The sequence below is a fragment of the Schistosoma haematobium genome, chromosome 2, assembly GCF_000699445.3.
Source record: "Schistosoma haematobium chromosome 2, whole genome shotgun sequence".
Classification (NCBI taxonomy): Eukaryota; Metazoa; Platyhelminthes; class Trematoda; order Strigeidida; family Schistosomatidae; genus Schistosoma; species Schistosoma haematobium.
Window position 1 is genome coordinate 29,394,404 of NC_067197.1, and position 26,506 is coordinate 29,420,909.

Sequence of the window (26,506 nt, forward strand, 5' to 3'; positions counted from 1 at the left end):
TGCCGAAAATCTGGCTAAAGACTTCATCCAAAACATATCCCTTTATAAAAATACGTCAATGAATACTTAGTTATGTGTGGAAGAAAGGAGGATATGAATTGTTAATTAAACAAATTTATAACTCTTCAAAACTACATCTGTCTTTCATGTGAAAAGAAGAGCAATCACCTTCCTTTCTTAGATATACTTACAAGTAGAAGAGAAGATGGTTTAATCAAACGACTCATTTTTAAGAAGCCAACCTGGACAGGCCAGTACCCAAGTTTCGGTGGTTATTGCCCAATTCAATACAAACGGTGTTTGACAACGGGCCTGTTTAACAGGATTGATCGTATTTTCACAAACGACGCTACTAATGACAAAGCAGGGTTGTTGGACAAAACATTGTTGAAAAACGACTGTCCTCTAAAATTCTCAAATAGATAAATAGTATATTGTAACCTTCTACATCTTTGGCACAAGATGGCCTGTCTAGGTCACTTTACAGTTCGGAAGTTAGCCGAATAGCCTTTTATTGAAAAAAGGCTTAAATCAGCTAATAACAAAACATACTACTCAGCAAAAGTTATTATCGAAGAAAAAACAATGTCTGTACTTCACCTGAAACCTAAAAGACATTAAAACGATTGCATCACATCTCACTGTGTTTACCGATTTAAATGTGTGTAGCCACTCATACATAGGAAAAGGAAATCGTGATCAGGGAATTAGGGTGTTTGAACATTTACCTAAATGACGAAACTGAAATTCCTGTGTCCGAGTCCCACGTGTGGGATCGTGGATGAGCACTGTTGAGGAGTTCTATGCTAGGACGAAACAGCCATCCAGTGCTTCTAGGTTTCAAATGGTGGTTTGTCTTAGATAGACTCGTGATTTCAACTGAGCAAATCAAATGACTCAATAAAAGAATATGATAAACATCCATCGTCTTTTATTGCCAAACATATGGTTCGACCAGGTGATAAGATTGATTTACTCAAATATCATGAAGTATTTAAGAACAGCTAGTTACATTAGGCTCATTTCCTAAGAAAATTGCTGGATTATAGGTTTTTCCTAAACTAAAAATTGAGACAGAACATATTTACACAATACTAATCATTTTGGTAGTTGTATTACGACCGTGTACCATAGATTCATCGGATTACATAACCTACTTGGAATGTATTCAGCTTATTTTAATTTTGATTAGATTCCTTTCTGCCATTTGGTAAATAAAGAAGGAACGAATTGAACTGAGTTACATAGCAAAACTATCTCTATTTCACTCTATTCAGATTATTAAAACACTGATAAAATTAGATGGCTGTGACTTGATATTATCAATGGTTATTAAAAGATAACTGATAACATAAGATAGTGCAATATATAAAGATACTATCTGATCATTTAAACCACAATACGTGTAACAGGCTTTAAATTTGTGATTTATTGACCAGAAGTTCATTATTTTAATCACTAAGCTGATTCTTTTCAACGTGTAATTGGTCATTTAGATAAAACTAGATAACAGAAAGTCATGGAATTTTAGTAGCACAATGTAAACCAACTGACCGTTAACTGATAATAAAATTGTTATTCTCAAACACTGAATAATCGAATAATACCCTTGAATAAAAGATTACAGAAGATGAATGATGTCTGAACGTTTTACTTGGTAGAATAAATACATATACATAGTAGTTCGTAGTCATGTTTATAATTTGTGTAACAATGTATCATGCTTTTTTTCCTGTGTATGAAAATGATTCCTTTATAATAGGGGTTATGAAATGAAGATTCTGTAATCCTATTTCAATCTAGAATGTCCCACAAATATCGTTTAAATAACCTTCATTTCACTGAAAGTTATTCGACATTTAGATAGTTTTTATTCAGTGGATTAAAATAATATCACATTATCTTTCATCATTAAAAAGAAATGAACAAAGAGGAATTTACAATAATTTCCTTGGAGTTAACCAGTTAGCTACTATATGAATTCTTGTTCTGAAACAAATTTGATGGTAAATAGTGTTTTGTTATTTGTTAAGAATATAAAGATACAAATATCAGGTAATCCATCCAAAATGTGTACGCTGATTAGACGCTCACCAGCTTTTATTTGATGTCTGTTTCACTAATAAGTTAACTTTACAAAAGTTTTCAACCATTACATTCGACTACTGTAAAATGAAGATAGGTTTTTGTTCAACTGTAAGACTGTTATTATGCATGTATACTTATCAGACTGATTCTGTCTTACAGGTTTTCTGAAAACAGCTGTACAAAATTCCTGTATATCATCACTGATCATCAAATGGATCTTATTGATTGTAGACCTTGGGTATCATGAACCAAAATAGGTTGAGATGGCTCGCACGTATTCACTTCTGTCGATCTCTGATGATGTAGCTCATTCATAGTTTATATTCTTGAAGTTCTTCCATTGTTTTTAAACTATATATTTTTGAATAAGGTATTGTCTTTCAAAGATGATAATAGTTCTAAACATATTGAATATCGGAGAGTAATGTGTAACTGATTTAAATCATGTATGTAGTTGTTATGCAGCTCTAAATTGTAATAACCATGTATAAAACAACTGTCAAGTTGTGGTTGATACTCTAATTGACGTCTTCAGAGGAGGAAAAGAAGGAGGAGAAAGAAGAAAATCGTCCGGAACCATTCATAAAAATAATTTTAGAATGCTTTATTTATTAAACATCTACAAAAATTTTTACCATATACATCAGTATAATTCAGAGACACTTAAATACACGTATACAAACTGAAAATATAAACTAACGTGTATTATATTAATTAACTGGTTAGATGAATGAAAATGTTGGAAATACCTACTTTTTTAAGAATAAATTAATGTTTGCCATTTTCAATAGTTGAAATTATGAGTCAATTGAAGCTAGACCACCATTTGAAACCTGGAAGCACTGAATGGCCGTTTCGTCCTAGTACGGAACTCTTCAGCATTGCGCGTCCACGATCCCGCCCTCCGCGACATTCAAACCCAGGACCTGTCGTTCTCGCGCGCGAGCGCTTAACCTTTAGACCACTGAGCCGACCGGCATCCAACTGTGTTAATGTCTAACTTCAACCAATCGATTTTGTTTATCTTCATTGTCTACATTTCCTTCGATTATTTATCATTTTGAAATGAACCAATGAAAAAAATGCTTATCGAAATAAGGGTAATATTTATACCCTGAATAAACTTATTTCATGTTATCTATTGTGTACAAGTTATCATATTAATTTTAATCATGACATAACTTACTTTATCTAATATATAAGTGTGAATAATTATTTGCTAACATTATCATTTTCCTTTATGACCTAAATATTCGAATTTATCATCCACATTTTGAATAAACTGATTGGATAGATGAATTGATTAGTTTAATTTACTTAATTATATAAAGACATTTTGAAAAAAAGATAAGATAGATTAGATGTAACCTTATTAGTAAATGACACATCTAAGTAATTATCATTGAAGTAAATCTTGTTATCGTTGTAAATCATACAGTGTTAACTGATTTTATCATGATTTCAAAGAAAACAAAAAAAAATAGTTTTTATCATCATAATAAAGTCAATTATAGTCTGTAACATGAACTAAATGTGAAAGTTATTTGTTGAAGATCTAGAGTGGTAACTTTTCCAAATCACAATTAAATTGAATGTAATAGATGAAATTCTATTGTTTCATCTCATACATAATGATAGATTTATTATTCAATAAAGTTTTAATGTTGAACGAATGAGCTTTTCTATCCCCTCTTTTACCTTGTGTAATTAACAAGCTGATGTCAAATTGTGATGAAAAACATCTTTAAGTGTATACATGTTATTCGTTTCTTTCTTAGTGTCGGGTACTTTAATTGATTTTGTAAGTCAGATTACTATGTGAAGCCCCTTTATTTTGTCGTCATTTATATCGAACGGTGTTGTCGAAAGGGCTCTCCACTTTAGTGGCTCGAGATCTGACACCAAGGGGATTGTATTGATGATTGTTGTTGAAATATATGTGTCACCTATCCTCGTATATAATCATCGACTTTAATCGCGTTGGTCAATAACGGATTTAGATATGTGAAATAACGAGAATGGACTTTTGAATACATATATTTTGTATATGAAGCGAATGGAATAGAGAGAAGAAAAACGACGCGCAGTGGAGATGGAGGGTAAGCCAACACCCATTTAACCAAGCGTTACAGACATGTGATGAGTAGTGGGATAAGAAATGTGCACACACCTACGCGCTCATATAAAAGCAGTCAAGATTGATAAGCGAATAAATAACCAGGTCAGTGTGTGACTCAATTAGGATGAATAGAATGGGCTGTCCGAAAGCTAGAATAAGGTATATGGGCTTGACATAATATGATAACCGACACTTTAACTACAACCGGACAAATCAGTTATATTTTCGATAATAGATTATACCGAATTTAATAATTTCTGTTCTATCCTAACTGTAATAAGTAGTTGATTGATTTTATATCTCTGTGCTATTACTTCCATTAAGAATAGAACACCAGTATTCATTACTTCAGTCGCTAGAATATTGGAGTTAAGATTAGAGTGTAGAAATTGTGTAACATATTTGACGTTAATCGTGAGAAAATCAAAGACTGTTATATATTCATAGTTATAATCTATCAAACTTCCTGTCGGAAATGTTTAAAGAGAAATAATTGCAAAAATAAATTTCATAAAGTACTTTTTAACAATAAAATCTATTTCTTATAAATTACAAATTTATTTTAAACAATTCAAGTTGTTCTGTGTGGTATTCAAATACCTCCCCCCCTCCTACATTGTACGCCTTTAATCAAAATTCCAATGTTTTTTCAGTTACCATTTACACATCAGTTTTTTACTTTTTTACAGCAACAAAAAAGGATTCTAAAAATTTCTATAAAATTTATGTGACTTTATTTGTATGCGAAAATGATTAAAAGAGAAAGAGAGAGGGAGAGAGATGAAGAGAAAAACATTGCTGAAATTCTCATGGACAATTAAGTTATGTAATCAACTGTATTATTGGATTCTGTATGTTTATTAGAGTCTAATAAGTTAACTTGTTTCCGCAAAAATTTAAATTATTCACCTTTTAGAGATTATTTTAAGGAGAAATGTTTTTCCAGTATTTTAATGGGTAACGGTAATCTGTAAATTCAACTAGGTTAGATGTAATGAATTAACATTCCAGTAACATTCTATAAGGTTTATCTGTAAATAGTTTAATCAGTGATCTTGGAAATAATGATAAATTGTTTACAGATTAGTGGTTGAATATTATTACGCTTCATATGAGTGATAACTTCTTTATATTGAAATTTTTGTGGAGTTATTGTTACATACGGCCATTAAATCTCAAAGTAAAAGTGGACTAGTTGTCTGATACACTTCAATTAGGTAGTAATTAAAGTTGGTGTTATAACTTGTGAACATGTGTGCTCTGTATATTGGATAACGCAACGATAACACCAATCAGAGAGCAGCGAATTACCGATCGGACCAAGGACGCATAAAACACGTGCGAGCAACCTAGAGTCGTGATTGGTCTCGCTTCCTGTCCAGCCCAGCCAGCCAGCTAATTCCAGAACACCAATCTCAGCCTCTCAATATGATTCATTTAGTTCAAACATACTCGGTTTATATATCAACCAGACAGACCACAACGTACCATTCAATATGAAACAACATTTGTACAAGAATTAGCCAAATATGGCTGTGAATGAGTGAGATAGTAATTAATAGACAGGCCATAACTCAAGAATGCTAAATCGTATAGTAATAGTCTATGGGTCAAATTAAAGCCTATAACGAGAGAGACATGAATATGAACAGTTTAGTTGCATAACAATTATACGATTAAAATATACTCATAGTATTGGTCCATAAATGGATCCCAAAAGTTAACATTCATTATTCTTATCGCGATATAACAGTTAGCCTCATTATGCATGATGTTTCTCTCAAAAAAGTAATCAGTCTAAGTACATCCTCTACCATCTTGCTTAGAAATGTTACAACGAAACAGTATTTGTTGTCAAGTTAACTTTCAGTCTTACTGTCAAGATAATATCGAATCCTAAAATTTTAATCTACAGTCTGATCTCACTGAAAAATTTGACATTTTCTTATCGCTCTAAAGAATAAAGAAAACATATCTAGGTTTGATATAATAACCTCATTTGGTCAAATGATCTACATCAATGGTGTGCAGTAAATTTGTTTGACTTCTAAAAATTAGACGCATCACAAAATTTTCTTGCTTATTCACTACAGTCATAAGTACTGATCATGGATAAAACTGCTCGTCAAAGTGAATTGAATCACCAGGTTCAACCCTAGTAAATAAACTCCTCAACATAACTTCCATGGATGAAAAGGGCATTAAACATTTTAAAACATATATACTTTGAGTTGTAATTATATTATGGGTCTCACATTCATTACCTATTAAACATAACTCATCTATAATATATGACTATTATGATGTGTATTCTGAAATTAATTCTGCACTTTATATTATACAGTGACAACGCTATCATTAACATTCTGTTAAAACAACCCATACATCATATTATTTCACTATTGTCATTTCAAATATTACCTCTCTTTTTGTATTGACTTGACCATGCCTTTAATTTGGTTATGACTTCCTTAGTTAATTTTAGTATCATTCGTTGTCAAAGTAATCAATTTCTTATTTGCTTCATTAACGAATGAGGATATTTTTCACGAATAGGTGATCAAATACTTGAAACTACAACATCACCAAACAATAATGATTTAGGATACTCAATCATAAAAATGTTACCGAATTGAAATGTTTAGTATATTAATGAAATGATATTAAGATGTTACGAAAGATCGAATTTATTCAATTGGTATTTAAAAAACCTATCTCTCTGAATTAATGAAAACTAAGCCAATTTAATCAGTCTCTTCTCCCATTCTAACATAATGAGTTTAAAATTCTGATTGAAATAATAAAGTTTTAATTATTCTACTAAAAATCAATTGTTTTATTCATGAAAAAGTGAAGTAATGTGTAGATGAGATAAAGAATAAAGACAAATTTAGTTTCCTTGTGATAGTACAACAAAGCAAACATGACAGAGGAGTAAGAGGAAGTGATTCTTAGCAGATTGATCTAATGTAAAAATATAGATATACAAATAACAAACCGTTTCAGTCTATTGTCAAAAAGCTTACGGACAGTTAAAATTAAGAATAGCTCTTATTTTACCGTAAAATGTTATCAACAAAAGTGTTATATTCCATCGTTTATCAGGAAACATTTAGACTTACAGATATGTTCATTATAAAGATTCTCAACTGAATCAATACGTAAACTGAATGTAGCGGTAATATCCTAATTGATGTTCATTACAAATTCAGTAACGTTCAGCTTGTAGAATAATTAAATTATAGAAATAATTTTAATAGTTGAATTAATGAGTCGATATAAGCTAGACCACCATTGAAAATCTGGAAGCACTGGACGGCCGTTTCGTTTTGATACGGAACTCCTCAACAGTGCGCATCCACGATTCCTCACACGGTACTCGAACCCACGACTTCTAGTCTGGAGCGCGAATGCTTAACTGTAGAGTACTGAGGCGGCATCTAACGGTGTTGATGTCTAAATTAAACCAGTCAGTGGCGTTCAACGGTGTCTTCTGTGAGGCAGTTACTCACTGAAGAAAATAGTGGACGGTTGGGCAATATCGTGGATTGGTTAAGGTTAGATATTAACACCACTGGATGCCAGCTCAGTTGTCTACATTTTAAGCATTTGCATGCGAGACCGAAGGCCCTGAATTCGAGTCCCACGTACAGGATTGTGGACGCGCACTGCTGAGGGGTCCCATACTAGAACGAAACAACCATCCAGTGCTTCTATGCTTTCCATGGCTGTCTAGCTTATATCGACTCATTTATTCAACCATTAAAATTATTACAACCTCCACAAACCCCCATTCTTATATAAACTAATTTTTAAACAATCTTGCAATTCGAATCATCACCATCAATCAGCTGACTGTGCATATTTTTCAATACTTAAGTTTTAACACAAAAAAATGTCTAATTTTAACTACATATTGAAGTAATAATCAATCATAGTAAAAGTCGATAAATTAATCGATTTCAGGCAACTTTAATTTGTCTGGAAAATGTGTACCTGATATCATTAAAAACAAAAAGAATGGTAAATAGATTGATATTGAATTTTTATAAGTGAGTGGTTCGAAGTAATATTTATCAAATACGATTGGTTGACTATTGAATAAGAATTTCCACTACAAACTGACATCAACAATAGATACTACAAAAGTATGGAAAACTTCTTCAAGATCCAACTAATTAACTATTTATCATATATATCTTTGTGAAGCTCTTGGATTCAGCCATCGTAGTAACAGGTTTGTAGGGAGGTAGTAAAACACTAGTGAAACTTCATGTAGTTCCCAGTATGTTATATAACGACAGGGTTCAGAAATGCTTATTACGAATTCACAATTCAGTAACTGAATAGTATAGGTTTTGACTAAATAAATTAGTGCCCTGAGTTTTATCCAGTGAGGGATCTCAGATGTACATCCTTAAAACCTCTGAACCAGGAAAAATACGTAGTCTACTGTTCTTTATTTCTTGATGTTGATTTACTGATGTATTTTTGTAACAACGATTAAATTTACCTTATGCAAAATGAATACAACTGTCTCGAAAAAATGAATTGTTGATGATAATCTTGGGACATTATATTATGTAGCCATGCCTTCTTGATATGTATACTGAACATAATAATAAATAGGTAAGTATAATCCTTCTGCTATAATCGCATATGAACTAAAAGCCTATTTTAATAACCCAGTATAATATGCACAAGAATTTCATTATTTTTATATGTAAGTGAAAATATTCCTTATAGATATACAAGCAGGTCAAATTGATATAGTATAATCAACCAAGTTCAATAAACCAGCGTATAGAACAATTGTTGAATTAACTTATGAACTTACAGTATCAACTTTTAATTCATTTAACTAAATCGAAAATGTGATCGGTATAAGTTAGTTACGATAAAGCATCAAATTATAGTTAGACTAAATTATGTTTAAAGTTTAGTCAGTAGTTGGTCAAGTTGATCACTTGTAACATTCTTACTCATAATGCTGAATAATGCGAGTTCAAACCTCTGAGAAGGCTACGTAATCATCAGAGTTATTGAAATGCCTTGGAGATCAGTTTTAATCAACATGAAAGGTGTTTTATCAACAGTCAATAATAGATTTCATAAAAACTGTTATTCGCTAAACTAATTAGTGGTGAAAAGAAGTATGATGTAATTATATCAGCTAATTAATTTAGAAAAAATAATCAGTTAAGAAGAAATAAATGATAATCTAGCAGAATCAAATTGCTCATTTCCAAAAAGTAAAAGAAAAAATAATGACTAAATTGATTACGGTGATGAACAACAAAGATTGAGTTCTAAACTGATAAACAACATGAACTGTGTTTACTGAAGACACATAAATCATAAACATAAATTTTTTAAAGATAAAAGAAGCAAAATAACTGATATTTTTAACATCACTTATCACTTAATAAATAAATATTTCAGAATGGGAATTTGTAGAGATAGTAGTAATTTTAATAGTTGAATTCATGAGTTGATCTAAGACAGACCACCATTGAGAACTTGGTCTAGAGGTTAAGCGTTCTTACGTTAGATTGAAGGTCATGGGTTCGAGTACCGTGTGCGGAATCGTAGATGCACACCTCTGAAGAGTTTCACATTGAGACGAAACAACCGTCCACTACTTTCACGTTTTTAGTGATGGTCTAACTTAAATCGACTGATGAATTCAACCATTAATATAAATATTTGATTTAAATCATTGACTTATAAGTATAAGATGTAAAAATATAGTGAAATGTATTGTTGAAAATTGGGTTTTGTAAATTAGAATAAACAAGTGAATAAATACTTTCTTATAACTATTTTTAAAACTGAATTTTGGTTATTACTATTATTACCATCATCACTTCTATTATGTAACAAACCCTTTTAAATGCATGTATTATGGTGATATATCGTCGTTTCTGAAAATGTGAATAATAGGGTTGTATTAAGGTGATAGGAAATCAAAATTTGATATAAGCATTTCATCACTACTCTTTCGGTATGTTAAATAGTGAATTGCAAATTTTATGTTCATTTTGTTCATCTCTGGTAAATTAAACAACCAAACTTTGCTTGAAAAGCCATTTTGTTTTGTGACAAAATCGAGACAGATAGGTTAGAATGGTTTTATACCAAAAATGAACTGATCATTTACTATCCTTAACATCAACAATGAGAAGATTCAAACCCTTATAAGCAAATTAAATTAATCAAGGCTGGAAAACTTAGTCCCCTTGAATTTTGAGTCAATTATTCAAAGTAAATTGTTCACAGATATGGAGGTCGTAAAATCGGTCTAAAAAGTAGTGTTGAGTGACCACTGTTGAAGAACTCTAACAAAACAGTTGGCTAAATGATTACAGTTTTGAAGCTTTATCCAAACGATATCAGCTTGTAGAGGAAATATATAGTGAAGATTAAACAAGATTATTTGTTACGAAAATGTTGACATAATTCGACTTTCTAATATTCGGTACAACTAACAGAAGACTTTTCACAATTTATTAATAGTCGATGTTTTATAGAACTAATCTATCCTGTATTCTTGACATTTTTCAGTACTAAACACTGAAATTTAGTTAGCACAAATACTTGACAAATATGATATTGGTTAATACTCAGAGACTAACTACTGTGAATATTTTAGTCCAAAAGAAACTCATCTCGTTTCCAAGAAGCCCGGAAGTAAATTTTTGAACTGAAACTGAGTGGTACAAGGTTGGGGTCCATTACAGACAGCAATTTCCTTCAGAATTATGGACACATCTAACTGGTGTGTACCAAATAACACGAAACCTGTGTCTGAGGATTCCTGCCATCTTCCTCCAATCACCTAACAACGTTCATAAATTTTAACTATTAATCTCTTATAAGCTAAATAACAAATTCTGATCCTAATAACTATTTCTCTCTCTTTTACATGTGACATATAAGTGGATTGGTAAATAGATAGATAAATAGAGTGATAAATTAGCTATTTACTACTTCGACTTAACAGGTTATTCGAAAAAGAAGAAATTAAAGACATTTATAAGATTAAGTTTATTTGAGTGTGTTTTTTTCTTCAGAAAGTTATCAAACCATATCCTTATCAGACAAACCAATCGATAAAAGATAGTTCTGTTCTTTTTTCTCTCTGAGATGATCTTCTCACTACCATGTGCCAAACATGTTAGGATAAATAAATACAAAACATGTACATATGAACATATTCTTATTGAATTAATCCATAGACGATCATTTCAATCCAAGTAAATAAAATAGGTTAAGGACACATAAATCTTACATTGTAAAATTAATGAACTATTTTCATTTCTTTAGTAAAAAAAAACTATTTATTGCGTAATAAATAATCAGTGAGATAACTATTGAGAGAAGTCCAAGTTCGAAACGGGGAAATGTATTCCACAAGCAGCTAGAAGCACGAGCATAAAATTGTCCTTGGGAAGCATTGCAAAATAGCATACTAAAAAATACAACGAATCAGTAGCGTTTAAGATTCTCCCAAGTGGGAAATACGATATGAAGGTGAAAATGAGCGCTTTGACGCAAAAACAAGAGATTGGAATTTCCAAAATAAAATTACAAAAATAAGGTATTTACCAAGTGAGTTTTGGGGATCTAACATCCCCAACAGAAATGCTCATATTCGGAATACAACAGTGCGGAAACACACTGCTTTATATATATAAGTTTATATAAGTTTATAATACAATTAGTAATATCATTCTATCCTGCTATAAATGTTAATAAAACTAGTAAACACTTATATATATATATATATATATATATATATATATATATATATATATATATATATATATATATATACTAAATGTTTTAATCTGTTCACTGATGTTAAGGACAGTAAATGATCAGTCTCTTATTGACATATATGCATTCTGTGCAAATAGACTGAAATGTGTCAAAACAACGCTTTAAATGATTGCATATGATATGACTTATCTCTTAAGTATAATCTGTGGTAACATTATTTTGAATATCGTCGTTTGAATAACCAGACTGATAAAAATTTTCTGGAATTAAATAAATACACGTTTTGTATTTGGATAAATGTTTATGTATTTTTTAAAAATGACATATGAAAAGGATCTGGCTACTGTTTACTCGACATTAAGTTTACGTTGAACAGATATATTTATAAATCCTTCTGCCAGTGATTTTCTAAAATAGGAGTCAATACTTAACTCTTGCGTTGTTGTAGATATGAAAGTTGATAATACGCAAGAAAGTCAGAATTTTTGTTATACCTTTAAATCACACCTATTTTTATACTAATAATCCTGTAAGACAGATATATGGTCTACCAAGATAGTATATAGATTCAGTATACAACTACCAATGTCTTTTAACGTCGAGGAGGGAGGATAGTTAAGGCTTATAACATGATACTTCAAAATAATTCATTGGTTTAAATTATTTGGGAATGATGATACTACCTTGACAAAACGTTTCTTTAATAAAAAAATAAGAAGAAAGTAACACATACTTGTACAACTGAATGTAAACGTTGTAAAGATATCAGTGATTTGCAAAAAATTTAAAAATCGACTAAAAACCATAAATTAATGATATAGATTTTTCAATGACTTTTATGGTCATATGTGGTTGGAGACAGTGAGAAAGTAAGTAAATAAGGAAGAATGACCATCTTACTCTTGAGCAGTACAACTGGTTCAACAGGAACTATGTAAATCAGTATTAACAAAATTTAAATAAGAAAAGAAGAATATTGGATTTCGACTTAGATCAAATGCTACTCTCCTCAACGTATGATTATTATATTGGTGGGATTTATGAAAGCTGAAAATGATCTTCATCAAGGATCGCCGTTGATTTAAGCAAAGTCTTAAACTAATAATCACTAGATTTAGTCGTCCAAAATTATCGTGAATGTCAGGAGACCTGAAATTCCTGAGATCAGTTTCATGCAGATTCACGCGCTTCTAACTGACAATAAGCTTTTAACTTAAGCGAAACACATGTCAAATTCATTCTGGCTTTCAGTGATTTTTGTCAGTCTATGATGACAAATATATTCGAATTATACTTATCTTAATAAAGTCATTTATGAAAACTATTTAAATGATTATTTAACCAACTAAACAATTAACTAAATTCATTTCAATAATTGAGATCATGAGCCAATTGAAGCTATACCACCATGGAATACTTGGAAGCACTGGACGGCCGTTTCGTCCTATTGTGGGACTTCTCAGCAGTGCGTATCTATGATCTCGCCTCGAGTTCGAATCTTGCGACAAGTCTCACAACAGGGCGAAACAGTCGTCCAGTGCTTCCAGGTTTTCCATAGTGGTCTAGCTTCAATCGACTCATAATCTCAACTATTGAAATTACTATAATATCCACAAAAACCCTTATGAAATTAACTATCTAAATAAATATACCATTCTATTAATGAAACAACTAACTAAATTACTAAACTTTACCCAATTAAATATGTAATTCAATGAATAATCATATATTTTGTCATGATTATCTTGGAAGTGTATATATATAGTATCTAAGTTAGTGATTTCACATAACCTTTTAAATAACTTTTCTATGGTTCATAGCCATTCTCAAATATTCAATGATTTCTTTTACTGATAGCTTAAAATTTTGAATCCTTTCAATTTTTTTTACTTTTAGTGAACAAAAACATTTCAAAATTGTAAACATGTACAACTGTTTGTGTATTTACACTAAATAATTGGTAATTGAATTGGTTCTGTTGATAAATATAATGTTTAATATCATCATTATTGTTATTGCCAGATCAATGATTTCTATGTACAATGGTGTGTTATCTAACAAAATAACATATGAAAAATTATATAATACATAAATAGTATTATTATAGATTATCAAGTTGTTGAATGACATGTGTCAAATAGGACAAAACGAGTGTTCTGGATTCCATTGTTAGCCACTAACCATCTTTGTTTATAATGCTTGTGAATTAAGGTAATATCAAGGCAATACGCACAGTATGAACATATGCCAATAAGAGACTGATCAATTGCAGTCCTAAACATCAATGGGAAGATTCAGGTAAAACAATACCATGTGAATGTTTCAAGTTTTATCGTTGTATTGGACTATTCTTCACATTACTAAGTTTATAATACAATTAGTAATATCATTCCATCCTGTTAAAAATGTTAATAAAACTAGTAAACACTTATGTAGATTTGATAATGTAGAAAAAATGTGTTGACCTACTATTATATTATTTTTATCTGAATGAATAAATGTGAAATGGTTTTGACAGGTATATTTGTAATAAAGTCTCATATCATTATTTTCTCTATTGATTACAATTTAAAGTCGGTTAAATATAGTCCTATGATTAATAATAAAGTTGGAATATAGTTAAACATGATAAAATCATTTGTTTTTACAATTAATTGATCACTGGGTGGTGATTAATCAATTTTAAATAAATCTCATTCCTACAGGAGGTCGGTTGCTGCCCGGATAGCTCAGTGGTAGCAACTCTAACCGTGAAGCTAGGTGACAAAGGATCGAGTCGGTTAGGGACCTTCAGTTCCCTCAAGATTGCAGGTACACCTAGCTGATGAATGTCAAATATCACGGAACCTAGGTACAGAGGTTTCTGTTGACTATCACCATCTTGTAATAAAATAATTTGAACTTACTTACTTACTTACGCCTGTTACCCACCCCCCTCAAATGGAGCATAGGCTGCCCAGCAGCATTTTTCGACCCACTCTGTCCTGGGCCTTCCTTTCTAGTTCTATCCAATTGTTGTTCGTTCTTCTCATGTATGTCTACATTTCTTGGCGTAATGTGTTCTTTGGTCTTCCTCTTCTCTTTTAGCCTTGAGGATTTCAGGTGAGAGCTTGCCTTGTAACACAGTAGGGTGCTTTCCTAAATGTACGTCCTATCCACTTCCAGAGCTTCTTCCTAAGTTCTTCCTCCGATTGGATCTGGTTTGTTCTCTCCCACAGAAGGTTCTTGTTGATAGTATTTTGCCAACGGATCGGAAGTCTGCTGCTACACTGGTCGTCGTTGCTTGTGCGATAGAAGGGCCAGATCATCTGCGAAGTCTAGATCGTCCAGCTGCATCCTAGCTGTCCACTGTGTCCCATGCTTCCCTTCAGATGTTGACCTCTTCATAATACAGTCGATCACCAGAAGAAAGAGAAAGGGTGAGAGTAAGCAATCTTCTTTGACACCAGTCTTCACTTCGAACGAGTCTCCCAGCTGTCCTCCATGCACGATTTTGCAGTTCAATCAATCATAAGAACTCTATATGCTATTGACTATTTTCTCAGGCACGCCATAAATGTCAAAGTAGCCTCCATAGTGTTGTCCTGTCCACGCTATCAAATGCTTTCTAGTAGTCAATGAATTTGATGTAGAGTGATGAATTCCATTCAATTGATTGTTCCACAATTTTAGCTAGTTTGCCAATAAAATATAAAGTCAGTTGGTCAGATCTTGTAACTTTTACGATTAATAAATAACATTTTATAAAGCCTTGAAGAAAATTATAAAGGTTTGAATAATTATTTCTTCTTAAAGTTTTTTTAGCGAGTTGATTTTCTACGGGATGGGGTCGCTAACCCCATGCCCAACCTTCCTCCTTTATCCGGGCTTGGAATCGGCAGTAGCTCCTGGGGGGACTCCAGACGAAGAAAATTTGTTATTTCATGATGTTTAACAGAATTGATTATGCATTATTACATAGAGACAAAATGTACAATTGATTGATCACTGAGGTGATCAATGTCATGTATGCCAGGTCCTCCTTAGTGCAGATCGAACCACTAGTCGAGGTGACTCGACATTGCGTGCACTATGTTGAGATAAGATGGTGGTTGGAGGTAGTTAACAGGGAACCCTGGACCTAGATTTCGAGCTACTTGGGACTCGTCAGCAAGGTGTATCTGTAATCTTGAGGGGACTGGTGACCCCTGACGGATTCGATCCCCTGTCATCCAACTTCACAGTCAGACATGTTACCACTGAGCCATCTGCGCCGTGACTGAACTCCTGTTGGAATGAGATATATTTATAACTGATTGATCACTGGTCGGTGATCAATGTCATGCATGTTAGGTCCTTCTTAGCACACACTGAATCCTATATGCAATAGTATAAAAGTTTTCTCTTTATAACTAATTTTTTCCTAAACCAATTTCTTTCGAAAATAGTGAAAGTTGATACTTTCTAAGTTCTTTAAACTTGTGTCGATCAAATGATTCAACTTGCTCATTATGATTGATAAAACGCTACATCAATATGCACTTTTTTCTTTCAGAAAAAAGTTTGAAGTCAATCATTTAAGTTTGGCTTATGTTGATACAATTATCCAAAAATTATAATTTACATCTCTGTCATTAAATTTTTTCTGTAAGCGATATTTTAATTTCACGATATTACTCAGCTATCTTCCATCGCTTAAAGTGGACACCCGTCTCATGTAGAAGATGGAAGAACTTCACTAGCCACAGTTTGTCACTAAAACGCCAGAAATTGTATCACAAAGTCAATGACTAATGAGGATATGATTACCATCAACATAAGATGGTCTGTGGAGATAGTAGGATTATCATTGTTTAAATAATAAACTCAAAATTTTGAAAACTCCCTATAATTATATTTCAGTATGATATCTTGCAAACATCGAGAATGTGAAATTAAGCTATGGTACAAATTCACTTGATGTTGTTTGCTTGTATCTTCCCATTGTTCTTTAGGACTGCAATTGATCAGTCTCTTGTTGGTATATGTGCTTCCTGTGAGAATTTCCTTGATAATGCCTTAGGTCACAAGCTTTTTAATCAAAAATGGATAGTGGCTAACAGTGTGATCCAGGATGCAAGTTTCATCTTACTCGGGACTCGTCAACTGGATGTACCTGCATCCCAGAGTTGATGTTCACTCCGGGACTGGAAATTTAATGAGATCACAGTGTATTATATTTGTTTACAAAACATTTGATAATAGATATTTAGATGATTACTGTATTTTGTACATGCTAGTAAAGTAGTTTTAAAAATAGGTTAGAATTTAAAATTCCTGATTTTTTTATGAATCACATTTACAAATATTGGACTATGGATTCTAAAGTTATCTTCGAATGAACTGTATGCCGACCACAGAAGCCAGTTATTATCTCTTGCTCAGTATCAAGCATATTTTTCAAAGATTAAGGATACTATTTATACCTCAATGAAAATGTATAAATATTCCTTTAGATGTTCTAGAATATGCAAACAACACTCGAATTTTATTTGAAATGTTTGCAAAGTCAGTCAGAAAAGTAAACAAAGTTACTTAATGAAACAGAACAATGGTTAAGCTAGATGATGTCTTAGAATTTAGTAACAGCACTCTTCCTGTACAATCTAATTTTGCTTATCTAAATCTGTACAATTTGTAAAGATTTAACAGAAAAGTGAAATAAATGTTGATAATTCTTTTCCTTAGGGTTATTCTTCTACTACTTTAGTTTCACTCTGAATATATTTAAACAAATCACATATTTTATAAAGCAGATATATTTTTAGAGAATCGGATTTTGCCTATTTCAGCCTTATATATATACCTAATCCACTATCAATTGAGACTAGTAAATTGATTTATATTATTGACCAGGAAATTACAATAACTATAATCCCTTGAGAATGGTCAATAGAACTTTAAGAAAATGTTAATTTCCATTTGTTCTTTTATTCTATGGAAACAAAACTATATTATTTATGATTATTTTAGACTAGGGCGGTAAAGACAGTAGGTAAATCTAATGAATAGAAACAAAAAGAAATAAAGCATGAAATAGAAATTGAATTCAGTTTATTCAACAGAAATATAAATGTTAAATAACACTGTAGTAAATTATTCTTCATTATTCTCCTCCACTCTGTTTCTTTGTAAAACTTAATTTACATATCAATAACTTTTAGGGTTACTACCGACCCCAAGCCCGGATAAAAAAAGGAGAGTTGAGCATGCGGTCAGTAACCCAATCCAGTAGAAAACAATCTTGCTAAAAAAATGTTAACCGGAAAAAATTATTTATACTCTCTCCTGAAAGTTGAAGGATCTTCATTGAGAAGAATTATGTCACCTCATAGTGAAAGCCGAGAATCTGCAGAAGTCGAAAAGCCGATATCCCTTCTAACAACCAGAATTACTGTAAGTGCTTAAGTGAGTAAGAAATAAATAGCAGTGGCTTCATTCATTACTATAAATTTTTAACATTAGGGATTCTCAGGATCAATTTCGCAATATCTTTATAAATTCCTGTTTAAAATATAGTCAAATTATAATTACATAGAAGCTCTGTCATACAAATGACTTTTCAATAGTCATTATCGTCTACTCATCTTCAGTGGAGAGAAATTTTTATTAATTCAGGTACAACAAATACTATTTACCACCCATTATATATTCAATACATAAATTTCGACATGCTCATATCTTGTTTTTAAAGTACTGTCAAGAAGAATAATACATAAACAGGTGTAGTGTTCTGAATCGAGATTTCTTGTAGTTCGCAATACACTTAACCCTTCATAATACCTCATACGTACACACATCTAGGGTTTGCAATTATTTTGTTCAAACACATCAGAAAGTAGAATTTTTATTTCAACATTTTTAATGAGAGAAAATAAGGTAGCTCAAACTTTTGAGTAGGCTACCAACGATATTTTACTGCATCACATATTGGAAATAAAGTTTTTATGATTGAATTATTCTATTGAACTGAAAGTTTTATTTCAAGTACAATTTTAAATAAAAATTCACTTGATATATACAATAAAAATTTCATTTACAAATATCATGCTAAATGTTTATAGTTTGCTGAACAGTAATTGACTTGGTTATGTCATTGACTAGTGTTGGAGAAGTGTTAAAAATTACGTGTGGATGGAACGTGGGGATAATCGATCAGATGTTTAGATAAATTGTTATCATTCAACTTGAAGAATCTATTTTTTAATGTTTAGATGACGTACACTGTGTCACGGGCTGACATCTGCATCACTGAATGTCACCATTCAGTATATTATCCAAGAACTACTCAGATCATACTCGACTTGTGATAAAAACATATCTCAACTAAACTAATCAATCGATAGAGTGAAAACAAATTGGATTAACTTTATTTCATAAGACAAATAAATTTTAATTGGTCAAGTTAAACGTCTTGTCATTAGGTTACGTAATTAATTGAAACAGTACAGTCCTAGTATGGGACTCCTCAGCAATGCACATCCATGATCCCGCCCCACAAGATTCGAACCCAGGAACTATCGGTCTCGCACGCGAACTCTCAACCACTAGACCATTGAGCCGGCCGGCATCCAACAGTGTTAATGTCTAACTTCAACCAATCCACAAAATGGAGCCACCGTCCACCATTGTCTTCAGTGAGTTACTACCTCACAACAGAGCCGGTTGAAATATTTGTATAATAGTCTGGGATTGAATTTGCTTAGTAGAATTTATACTAACATTAAAAAATGCTCATAAAATAAGAAACTTCAGTACAAATAACTGAGTGATAGTGATGTAATTACTTGTTGTCAATCATTTTTAAAGAAATGCTTGACAAAAAGAACGTAGCAGAACACAAGGGGATCATTTAATTACCTTCTAATATGCTTTCAAGTCAATCAACTGATCAAGTCAAACAACCTTCCTTTACTTAGACCACATTCAGGCTAGTAAAATACAATAGACGAAATGTAAAAGTTTTGTTCTCTTCTTACTATTCGGTAGATTGCGTAGCGCAAAGCCCATACATATATTTTCACCGTTGGAATCACAAATTGACCTTAGCTACACCACCTGGAAGCACTAAACAGCCATTTGGTCTAGTGTGAAACTGTTCAGAAGCGCACACACACGACCCGGAACGCAGGAATTGGATCCAGAACCTTCATTCTAACGTGCGAACGCTTAATCTTTGAACTACTGAGTAATTATCCAACAATGTTAATGCCTAACTTCAATCAATCCATGATCTTGTCCAACCCTTCATCGATTGTATGAGGTGAACAACTGTCTCACACCCGACACGGATTGAATTCCACCGGTTACAGCTTCTCACTAGAACTATAAGAGTTACATTTCGAAGCTGATAACTTGTGGCACATGATTCTTGGTAGTACAGAAGGTTTATGGAGATCGTAGTATTTTAAGTGTTGAAATTCATATATATAAACTGATTTACTTGTTTTCAGTAAATACTTTATATATTCCCTATCCATTCATTAACATTTCATTAGAAAACGAGACAAGGCTGATTTTAAGATGGAAAATGAAAATATCCAGTATGAGTAAGTCTTTTTGTTTTACAAATAACTTCAATAAATGACTAAGAATATAATAATTTTCAGAACTCTAACAAGTTTTCTAACTTTGATTTTATCTCCTGTGAAATTTTTCGTCAAGAAGAAAAAAATTTATGACAGAAAGAAAGAAAATTATTTATCTCGTAAAGATGATTTACAGAATTGTTATTTGTAGAGATATTGTAGATTAACAAAAAGCAAAATGTTGCTATAATTCAGTGAAGCGTGCTTCTCATAATATGTAAATACACTTTATTATTAATCTTGGTTATTTTTATTATTTGGACTCAATACTTTCCACTCGCTACTATGTTTGCATATATTTTCCTTACTAAATTGACGTTTTTCTTAGAAATAAACGACTATACTATGTCATTTCTAGTGTTGTAACCATTCATTGTTTACTTAAGTACTTAGTAAATCAAACAAGTAGGCAAGCATAGTCAAGTCTACACTTGTTAAATCACTGAGATCAGTTGTATCAGTTCGTGATCATTTTTTATTACAAGATCCCATTAATCGTAAGTAAATAACAATAATTCCCATTTAAACATTAAAATTAAAACACGAATTTCAGCGAAGGGATCTCTTTTCAACGAATTTATTATCAAGCTGTACAATCGTATATATATGAAAATTTTGTTTTTGTAAAAGTACTAATTCCGTGGGGAAATTAAACTCATGATCTTATGCCGACATCCCCACAAAATCTTCAGCACTTTAAATCCACATTACTAGACTTCAGTCATGGATACGTTAATGCACAATGTAGTAAGAATAACCTATTAATTAAGAACCACTTGGATCAGCTAATACTGCTGAAAAGAAATAAGGAGTTAATCTTAAGTAAACCTGACAAAGGAGCTGGTGTAGTACTACTTGACCGCCAAGAATATTTGGATAAAATGAAGTTAATTCTAGAGGATGGTACTAAATTCTCCAAACTTAAAGAAGTTGATAAAACATTGCAAATCGAAAAACAGCTAACAGATGTTGTTAAAAATCTTAAGAATAAGGGGATAATAACCCAAGATTTATATAATCACATACGTCCCATGGGTTCAATCATCCCGCGCTTATATGGACTACCGAAAATACATAGGCCGGGTTTACCGTTACGACCTATTTTGGACATGTCAAGTTAACCATACCACAGAATCGCCAAATGGTTAGCGGAAAAATTGGAACCGGTTAGAAGGCAAGTATGTAAACATTCTATTCATGATACTTTTCAATTTATTGATCGTATTAAGGACGTTAATACTTCCGAAAAACACATGTTCTCGCTTGACGTTAATTCTTTGTTCACTACCGTACCTTTAACCGAAACGATATGTTATATATGTGAGTATATTGATTCTAACAATATAGATCTAGGTTTGCCAACTGAACACTTGAAAGAACTATTGTTACGCTGTACTTTTAATGTCCAGTTCAGTTTCAGTAATGAAATATATAGACAAAGGGATGGGATCGCAATGGGGTCTCCATTCGGTCCAATTTTAGCAGACTGTTTCATGCCAAAAGTAGAAAACGACCAACTCCGTTCAATGATCAATCGATTCCACCTATACGTGAGATACATGGACGACACGTTTGTCGTTTGTGACAATAATATTGATTTATATGATATTCTACATACCTTTAACTCATGCCACACTTCCATAGACTTCACGTTAGAAAGGGAACGAGGCCAATCAATTCTTTTTCTCGATGTACGTCCGATTAGAAAGAGTAATGGTTCTTTAAAAAGATCCGTCTTTAGAAAACAAACATGGAATGGCCAGCTAACCAACTTCTATAGCTGGGTTCCGTTAAGTAGGAAGAGAAACCTTATCCATTCTTGATGCTTTCGCATACATCATATATGCAGTACGGAATGCATTAACGAAGAACTCGCATTCCTGAAGAAGACTTTGACGGAAAATGGTTACCCAGAACGGTTCATAGAAAAGAATATGAATAGAAGTAGTCACGACAAGAATTCTAGTTGTTCCGTTACGAAGAAAAACCTTTATATAAGTCTGGAATTTAAAGGTGATCAAACATCAGACGTAATCAAAAATCGTCTAACAACAACTATTAGAAAAACATTTAACACGGCAAAACTGCGAATAACCTTCACTAGTAGAAACTTATTTTCCGTATCCATAAAAGATAAGCTTCCGTGTCTGGTCGCCTCCATGTGCATTTACCAGTTCACCTTCTCTTGTGGAGCAAGGTACATTGGTCGTTGCCAGCGTTCGCTTTCTACTCGGATACTGGAACATATCCCAGCTTGGTTCTATAAGGGTGAAAGGAAAACAGTTAGGAGTTCTATACTTGAACACCTAATCGACTATAACCATTCTACAGATCCACAAATTGACTTTAAGGTTGTTTATATGATTCGTTCAAATCTACCCAGATTTCTTCGTATCCAACTCTTAAAAATAGCCGAAGCTCTTACCATCCAGGAGCTTAAACCAGAACTATGCTTACAAAAGAAGTACGTCTTATCGTTATCGTTACTTTGGCCTTAATTATTTTGATTATCCTATTATTATTATTACTATTATTATTACTGCATTACCCCCTTTACTTATATACTTATGTCTTATATTCTCATTGTTTTATTCGTAAATGCTCATCATATCACCTTATTTATTTTTTACACCTCTATGACCTTTAATTACTATAAGAAAAAACATTTTAATCATTTTAATCATCTTATTATATTCACCAAATCCATTGTTATTGTTATTATTCATATTACGTAATCTAGTATTATAACCTTTTTATTAACTGTGTTCACATTTCCTCACGGAATTAGTACTTTTACATAAATAACAATAAATGAGTTCAACCAGGTTTGTCGTGAGATAGTAACTCACTAGTGACAATGGTGGAAGGTGGTTCCATTTCGTGGATTGGTTGAAGTTAGACATGAACACCGTTGGATGCCGGCCGGCTCAGTGGTCTAGAGGTTAAGCGCTCGCGCGCAAGACTGCTAGGTTCTGGGTTCGAATCTCGCGAGGCGAGGTCATAAATGCTCACTGCTGAGGAATCCCACAATAGGACGAAACGGCTGTCCAGTGATTTTAGGTTTTCCATTATGGTCTAGCTTTAACTGACTCATGATCTCAACCATTAAAATCACTACAATCTCCACAAAGTCCTTCTGATAATGAATGGTTATTTTATTTTGTACAAAATCAGAAATACATAACTCAATTATCCCAGGACTGATGACAAACATTAAACCACTAAAAACTGAAAATGTTGGACATTTAATTGATCTTAGATACTGGTTAATATCTAATGATCTTACCTAGGTTAAGACAGAAAAATATTTGATCTCATGGTAAGAATGGTATTTTAAAACTTTTGTGCTCGTTCCTTTTATGTTTTCGATTATACTCATCGGATTTTAATTCATGAGGACGGTTGACTTTAAATATTCACAAACCTCTTGCCTGAAAGAAACCAATATACTCTACTTATTTGTTAGATGAGTATTAAATAAGTGTTCTTGTTTACCATTTGGTTAAAAAATCAAGTGTTACCTGTATAAAAATAATTACTTTCCTGATTAAATAAACCACAGTAATAAATTTTAATCAACATTTCTCGTTAAATCAGACTAACAATCTATGTACGGTGAGAGAAAAAGGCAATCATTTTAACAGAGCTTGACAGAAGGTTATACGTGCTGCAACTGGTTGAATATAATTAATAACCTTGACCTGGTAGAGTATACCTAATTTAAAATTAGATTCAACGTTGTTGTTTTTGTTACTCTAAGCCAGTTATGTGTTAGAAATACAATATTCTGTTACCATATTTTCCTTTTCTTTAATGATTTAAATTATTTAATTTATTTTGTCCTCACTAGAAACTAATTGAAAAAAGAGAAGACAACATTTTATACTGTACATTACAGACCTGTCTTAACTAAACAATAACTAAAAATCAAGAAATTGTGGTCAGCTATTTTTCCATAGCATGAGACACCTTAGCGATGCACATCAACTGACCTACAGGTGATCGGACCCAGAATCCGAAGGTCTCACGAAGAAAGCTTAGCAGTTAGAAGATTAGGCAGCGACTCAATGAATTGAATACATCCGTCAATTCATAGAATTGTTCAGGGAACTGAAGATATATAAAACATCATCAAAGTAACAAAAAATGGTAGGAAAAAATGAACACATTGTATATACCGCATTTCTTCTGCTTTGTCAGATTTTATAACCCTTTAGTTTTTAGGCATCAACTCTAAGGTTGCACTTTATAGTTTAAAATGAATTGAGCATTGATTAGGCAATGATAAATATATTTTTTGTGATATCCCAATGAATAGAAAGTTTTATTTCGAACATTTCGTAACATAATGTAAGCCGTTTCTTCAGAGTAAATAAATAACCGAAGTAAAATTAACACAAGTTCAAGTAGTAGAAAAGAAACAATACAGAATATTTTCAGTACGATCGAAACCATAAATAGGTCTGAACATATCAATGTCAAATTATTCTTGGATGACAAATCACTGTTTTAAGTTGTTTGTAAGAAGGTGGGTATGAAAAGTGTATACGTTTTTAGTACGAAGTAGTGAGATTGGAAATGAGTGTATGTGTATGTAGATTGTTGAGAAAAGGATCAAGGTCACATGTGAAACGCTTCAGTTACTCACCTCTCTTTATAGTTGGATAAACCTTTCTGAATTAGTTTGGTATTTTTAATATCATTTTGATGATTACTGAAAATAGCATATACTGCTATTGCAGATTTAACTTGTAGATTTTCTAATTCTACAGGACTATTAGATCTTGTTGTGCTACTTACATGGTTTTTGTTACTAGTCGAGATCTCACGGAGAGACTCTGCGATGTAGAAAGCATCATAGTCGTGACAACCTAATCTGTAGACACAATTTAGTATAGAAATATACCTGATCATATCTTTTATATTAACTAAAGTACTTCTTAGAGTGTTGGTCGTCCTACAGAAGGATTTACTTTTGTAAGTTTTCAAGATCAGTTATAATTCTTCTGTTGTATCTTGGTTGCAAAATAAAACCATAGTACGATTTCAAGATCTTTCATTGGAATTTTTATTTAAGGAATGGTAGTTTGTTTGGATATGTTTATAATAATATTTCCAAGATAGTTATTAAATCGCAGAACGTTTATATTATTTTTTTCTCTGGGCTTGAAGTAATGATCTTGGTTGCTCTTTTGAAAAGATTCAGGGCTAGGTAAATTTCCTCACTGAATGGATGTGCACAGTTAAAATCAATGTATCGATTTAAATAAGTTGGCTTTCGGTATATGGTTACATTTGGACTTTCGTTACCGTTCCTTTAACCTGAACAGTCTAAGAATGGTGTTTTATTATGTTCATTTACTGTTTCGACAGTGGTTCTGATGTTTCCTGAGAACGTGTTTATCTGTCTGGAGAAATTTCTGAGGAGAGTCTTTTTAATGGTGTCACCTACATATCTGACCTAGATGCGTGGTTTGATGGTACTGGTAATTATTCAATATTATTATTTTCCAATATAAATCAATTATGTGCCTTTAATATATAAAAGGTGGTTATTTTGTTTTCTGGTATTTATTTTCCGTCACAATTGTAAAGAGCTGGAACACATGTGTTAGTTTCGACTCTAGGTAACTAAAATATTGTAAACTTCCACTGTTAAATTTCTTCAAAACACTGGTGTTATCATACTGTACCACTGACAATGACGACTAACCCATAGCATTGCTGTTTAATTTACTATGATTTCATTTCACAGCTTAAGTATAATGGATTAATAAACCCATAATAAACTGTCTTTTAAATTATGTCAATCCAAATAATATTTCAATTAAAATGGGTAATAACTTATTTAAAGTGATGTGTCACTCATTCGGAAATTATTGATTAGATATAGGTAGGTTTTAATATATAA

The 26,506-nt window shown here is 32.2% G+C and overlaps 1 protein-coding gene across 1 annotated transcript in view; it reads right to left on the reverse strand.

Annotated features, from left to right (window-relative positions):
• MS3_00006665 (uncharacterized protein) overlaps positions 1-26,506 on the reverse strand; it is a 140,353-nt gene that overhangs the window by 83,706 nt on the left and 30,141 nt on the right. The window lies entirely within an intron of this gene.